Raw genomic sequence first — 6369 nt, 5'->3', positions numbered from 1 at the left:
GGGTGCCCTCAGATGAACCCAAGCTCCTCAGGCAGAAGATGACTGGTGGTGCTTACTGACTGGCTCTGAAGTACTTGTCTACAACCAGGATAGTTTTAAAAGCCAACATTTCACACTTTTCCAGTATGTCAAATATATTTTATCTAATATCAAACAAACATTTTCACATTGTTCTTTTTGTGAATCAGGAACCTGGCACTGATAAGACATTGTTCCACTAATAACAAAACAGCGCCAGTGGCCGATTGGGTCTGACCTTATCTGGGCTCTCATAAAGGTTGACTGTGGACTGTGTGGTTCTGGCCCACTTATGGTCCTGATCTGGCCCAGATGTGTCCGACCTGTGATGTTGTCGGTGTTGGTTAATCTTTCTATCTATTTTATCTTTTTCTATCTTTCACATAGCCCTTCTGTCTGTTTCTTAGAGTTTTGTGTTGCAAATGGTCTGCGCTGGTGTGTGTTTGTCTCTGTGGGTGCGCATGCCTAGGTGTGTGTCTCTGTGTGTAGTTTTCTCTCCTGTGTGTGTGTGTTTGTGTGTGTGTGTGTGTATAAGTATATATACTCTTTTGATCCCGTGAGGGAAATTTGGTCTCTGCATTTATCCCAATCCGTAAATTAGTGAAACACACTCAGCACACAGTGAGGTGAAGCACACACTAATCCCGACGCAGTGAGCTGCCTGCTACAGTGGCGCTTGGCGAGCAGTGAGGGGTTTTCTCTCCTGTCTCCATGTGATATTTTATGGTAATAGGGTACTGGTAGTTCAGTGGATAGCATCATTGCCTTCAACGGAGTAGGCTTGCTTCTTGGCTAAAGCACAATGTTTTTTGAAGTTGCTGGATTGGTTAATATTTGCATCTTCTATTACGGTTCTACAGTATCTACAGTATATGGGGGAAAAAAACTTTTGGAAATAAAGTATTCAATATTTAATTCAATAATGATTGGACTCCTTACCCAGCAGTAAACAAGACCTGATCATCTCTCCTCACAAAGTCTTCATCTCCTATAGAGTGCGGTGGCATACTGGCCAGTTACAACCAGAAGGTCAAGTTTGCTAGCCTCATTTTTATATGGGCAATTCCTCACCCAATTTATGAGATGCTATTGACTGAACCCTGAACTGAAAGAATTGTGACAAGGTCTAGGACAGATGGCCGCCAGCGGCTTTAACAAGACTCTGGCAGCTTCTTTAGAAATAAACATCTGTGGAGGACAGGCTGAAGTGATTTCTTGTTTTTTTCTTGTCGTTTGCTGTGCTTGAATCTTTTTTCTCTCTCTCTCTCTTTTTTTTATTAAAAAGTAGTTCTCAAAAGCATCTCAGAATAAGAAAAAAGGCAATGAAATTGTATGCCAAGGTTAATGTAACCCTGATGACAAAGCATGCACAAAACAGTACAGTGAATATGCCAGTTTTGTGCAGTTTTAACAGGAGTTAATTTATTTCCACAGGGTTTTCTTGAGGGTCAAGATTTCATTATTCACCTCCCTACTGAATTTTGTACATTTCATTCACTTATTGACTCTATTTGTTTGTTACTGTACAGTGAAATGTTTCCAAAGTAATTCAGTAAATATACCACAGAAGTATGTGATGATTATTAGATATATTTCTAAGTATGGTATATAAGTGTATACTGTATGTATTATATAAGATATATTATGCATCTTACCACCAGTATGTCCTTGTGTTTGCCTGTATGTTCCTGTAATGAGATTTATGCAAAACGTCAGAAGGCTACACTGGAAAACAGTCACATCACATCTAATCACATCCATTTGTCGAGGATAACATTGATTCTGAAACATAGATGATACAAATAATGATAAATAAGCATAGGTGTAGAGACTACTATATACTTAAAATAGTGGTATCAAGTTCAATGATCAGAACAGTGTGGATGATTGTAAAATTACATTTAAATTATTAAATTATCATATGGTTTTGTACAAAACAGATAACATGGAATTTAAAAAGCAGGTTAATAGTATAACCAATTTGACGATTGCTGAATCACTGTCAGAATCAATGTTATCGATTGACAAGCAGATGTGCTTAGACCTGTTTTCCGGTATAGCCTCCTGACGTTGGGCACTATCCTTATTTGCTGTATACAAGTAACACTAGTTAACAGATTAGATATTTCTTTGAAAAAATGCTGTATATTGCAAAAGATGAAGTTAAACACATGATATGTCCGTGATAGGCTACTGAACACACATAACTTACCTTCTTTAAAAGTGATGAAATCAACCCATCACACAAACCAACAGATATACACAGTATATTTTTTCTTTCATGTGAGCTCAAGTTAATCTCCTTACTGAGAGATAAATGCCCACTGTGCCTGGAGGCTCACAATCTGTGGTTCAGTATATTGTGTCCCCAAGGAGAGGATGTCTGTAATTGACTGTCTTTGATTGGCTTCAACTGTGGCCACTATCCCTTGAGGGAACGATTGAGTTAAGTTGTGATCAATGTCTATAGGCCTCCAACCACACAGCATTCTTTATGTAACTGATAAAGATGTCTGTCCTTTGTGCCTTTTTTTGGGCTGTGTGCTTCTGAAAAAGTGTCATTTCTTATAAATAAGGGGAAAAATAGATACATTGATCCTGGCTTTCATGGAGAACTTGGACAAGCTTTCAAGTCTTTTTGGATTGTGGGATTTAGTGGGCTTTTTGTTTTAAATAAAGGTTGGAGAGCAACGACACATGTCTACTCCCCACTCAAATGATCTTATGCACACACACACACACACAGACAATCAGTCATTGATCTCTTCATGTGGTTTATTGCAAAGCAACTTGCATGGCCCATTAAATTGAATGTGAAATTCACTCCATAATTAAAGCTTTCATCTGCTTGCTTTTTTGCATGCTGTGAAGAGTCTCACAGCTCACACCATGATGCTGTGCATGTGCCTGCACTTGGCTTTGAACAATATAAACACAACAGTATACAGTATGTTTCAGTCCGTAAGATATCTGTTATCTCTGACCGTCCTCTTAATTGTGTATTTTTTATTGGTGTGTACGTATGGATGTGTGTCTGTTTAAGTGTGTTTATGCATGTACTGTAGGTGTGTGTACTGTATGTGTGTTTGGTGGCTCTTGATACATGGGGTGATATGAGGACATTGTGTGTGCATGTGTGTATGTGTATATGTATGTGTGTGTGTGTTAGTGCATGTGTGTGTGGGGGGGATGTTACAAGGAGGAGAAACTGGTGGGTTGTACTGTGAGGGGTTAAGTGCCTCACCTGCGGGTACCGGGTGTCGTTCACACTGCCCAGCCATCTGCCACCCCTTTGGCAACCTCTATAAATGGTGCCGCTGCCTTCAAATATGCATAAGGTCATAAATGCCATGATTTCAGGGCATCGTTGTGCCTCTATACAGAGACCAAACCATCTGACTCCATCACAGTGTGCAGTACTGCTGAATACTGGCAAGGTGATTTTTATCTTTAGTCCAAGCCCTTGCACAGTTCAGTTGTATAAATTGATATCCTGTTACCCTCTGTATCCAGAATGTTGGAGTCTTTCCGCCTCATGCAGAGTATAATATCCACATCATTACCAGTGTCACTTTATTGTCATTTTGGTAGGCCTCAAAAAACAGTACTCAGAACTCAGCATAGTGAATAGTCGATGTTTTCAACACGGTTTCAACTTTTTAAATACATTTTTATTGATATGAAAAGAAATAAAAACAACACGCTTCCGCTTTATTTGTCAAAGTGGAGTGGATATAACTGTGGCCAGAGAGCCGCTAGCGTATTAAAATCACTTTAACAGCAATTAAAAGTCTCTTTTCCGAGCCCATTAAGAAGCGACAGACTTTCCCGCAGGCCAGTTTGTGTTCTAGGCACGCCTGTGCAGGTCAACTGTGTTCATTTCTCAGTGATCACCTTCAGACTGAGCACCTTCGCTGATGGGAGCAGACAGTGCAAGCTGATTGTCATTATGTGTGGTGATGGAAGTGTGGGTGAATGAGGCATTTAGCTGAATGAGGCTATTTAATCCTGGTAGTGCTGCTCATTCAGATATAGGGTTGTGCAGGACTGATAAATGCAACATGTAACCCAGTGTTTTGGCAAGGTTTGTCTCCATCTAGTGTGAAAATAAAGCTCACATACTACCCTATTTCCCTCAGTCCTAAGGACAAATTATTATGACATCTGTGCAAATGGATACTTATAATGATGTTGAGCTGTGATTCCATCCTTGTTTAATTATGCATTATGGAAACATGAATTGTCACCAATAAGGTCAAATACACTACATACTACTTCATACTTGTTACAGACATACACATGCACTCCCATCCACACACTCACTCACTATCACACACACACTGCCATTGCTGTACTGATGTTCTGTCTTTGGTTTTTTCCCCCTTCACATAGTACTAACTACCTGTATGTACAATCAGAAATGTTTTGGTCAGACAAAGTGTATTTTGGTCATGACAATAAAACTCTTTTGATTTGAAAATTGAATTGACAGAGAGAGAGAGAGCGAGAGAGATAGAATCTGTTCTTTTGACACTTAATAAACATAACCTCTCTCTTGGAAGGAAATGCTGGCAGGTGTGGTCATACAGCCTACCTGTTCATCCTGATTGATGTGTGTTGGAGGTGGGGAAAGGGTTGATGATTCCTCTGTGTGTGTGTGTGTGTGTGTGTGTGTGTGTGAGCAGCTTGGATGAATGAATCAAATCTAAATCAATATTATTAATGTATTTAACAATATGGATGACTGCAACAACAAATGCAATTTTAAATTTGGGAAACATTAGACCTACAAATTGATAATTAGTAAGAGACACCGTTGGTTGATGTGGTGTCTTCCCTGTGTAATGACAGTTGTGCATACACTTAATCAAACTTTTCTCTAACCCATTTTCTGTTTGGCATTTCCCAACACAAATGTTCGAAAGCTAAACAACATCTGTGACGAACGATAATTGGGTTAAGTTCTGACGTGTGTAAACAGCAAACCTCATTTCTGAAGAAAAAAAAAAGGTTGGGTGATGTAGCGTATTGATTTTTACCCAAGATTTCTTCAACGTGGGAGGCTGCTGCATTTCAAATCCACCCAAACCTTTGAATGATAATAACCGTCAGTGCCATATTCTATTTACTATTCGCCAGCACTGCGTGCGTGGGCTGTAGCCAATCACTCAGGATACAGGCCTACGCTGTGCACGTTTTCATCTAAAAAGAGTAGGCCTAAGTGGGAAAATCATGAAACACCACGTGGAACATAATACCTCACAAGCCCCGTTACAAATGGAATCACGTCTTCAAGTTCTTGCAACGACCATGACCTCCCCAATGAGTCATTAGCTTGGCACTGGCATTCACATGCCCCACACGCACATGCCCACCGGCCGTCCACGTCCAGGTGACGATAAAGCGTTTAATTATTTCAGAATGTAACTTCTGAAAAATAGTTTCTGTCAGACCATGAAAATAGTCCTCAGTGGATTCTGGCATGTACATTTTGTCTGATCATCTTTTATTTTTCAACCACTGAAGCATAAAGGTAATTTGAATTTCTAAAAGCTGAACTTTAAATGAAAAGAGAAAACATCGAAGCAGCCATGGCCCAAGTCAAGCGAGCATGAGGCATCAAAATTCATCGGTTGGGGATTTATCTGAGTTCTACTAATACAAATGCAACTATGCCTATACTTTTTTACGGTTTTAGTCAATGCAATTTGCCGCCAGTCCAATGACAAGACGCAAGAACTAAAAGCAATTTCAGCTGCAATCACTTACCAGAAACCTACTTTACGAGAAACCAAATAAAGCTACTTGACAGTACACGATAGGTTAAATGAAGGTCAGAAGGAATTTCGAACGTCAATTGTTTTCCTCACCATTATCTGAATCTGTTTTCTGAAGTAGGCCTACAGAGCAGTAGCCTACAATAGGCCTATGCTTAAGTCCAAATATGCATTTCTGCAATAGAGTGCAGTGCTAGGCAATGAGTTTAAATAATATGCAAAAAAATTGCATTACGTGTGTAATACGCAAAATATTCTTGCATAAGTGCAAATAATTTCTCCCAAACGGCAGTTTTATGGCTCAGAAAACTGAACTTTTGACACCCGAAGTTTATTGCAATTATTTTTTAAACGGATAGAATGCAAGTGTGAAAGTGAAATCGACATGTCACCGTATGTTTGATTCATTTCAGTTTGGTCATTGAACACAAGAGTGCGCTACTGCCATAAATTCCGACGCGGTTTGTGTAGGCTACATGTGTGAGTGAATGAGAGAGCATCCCTACATAAAGTTTCTTTGCTCTATTAAAACCTTTCTCTCAGGATACAGACTATAGACTGTCATTTTGAAGAC

Source organism: Alosa alosa, chromosome 23 (genome assembly GCF_017589495.1).
Source record: "Alosa alosa isolate M-15738 ecotype Scorff River chromosome 23, AALO_Geno_1.1, whole genome shotgun sequence".
Taxonomy (NCBI): domain Eukaryota; kingdom Metazoa; phylum Chordata; class Actinopteri; order Clupeiformes; family Clupeidae; genus Alosa; species Alosa alosa.
This window is presented reverse-complemented; position numbering follows the sequence as displayed.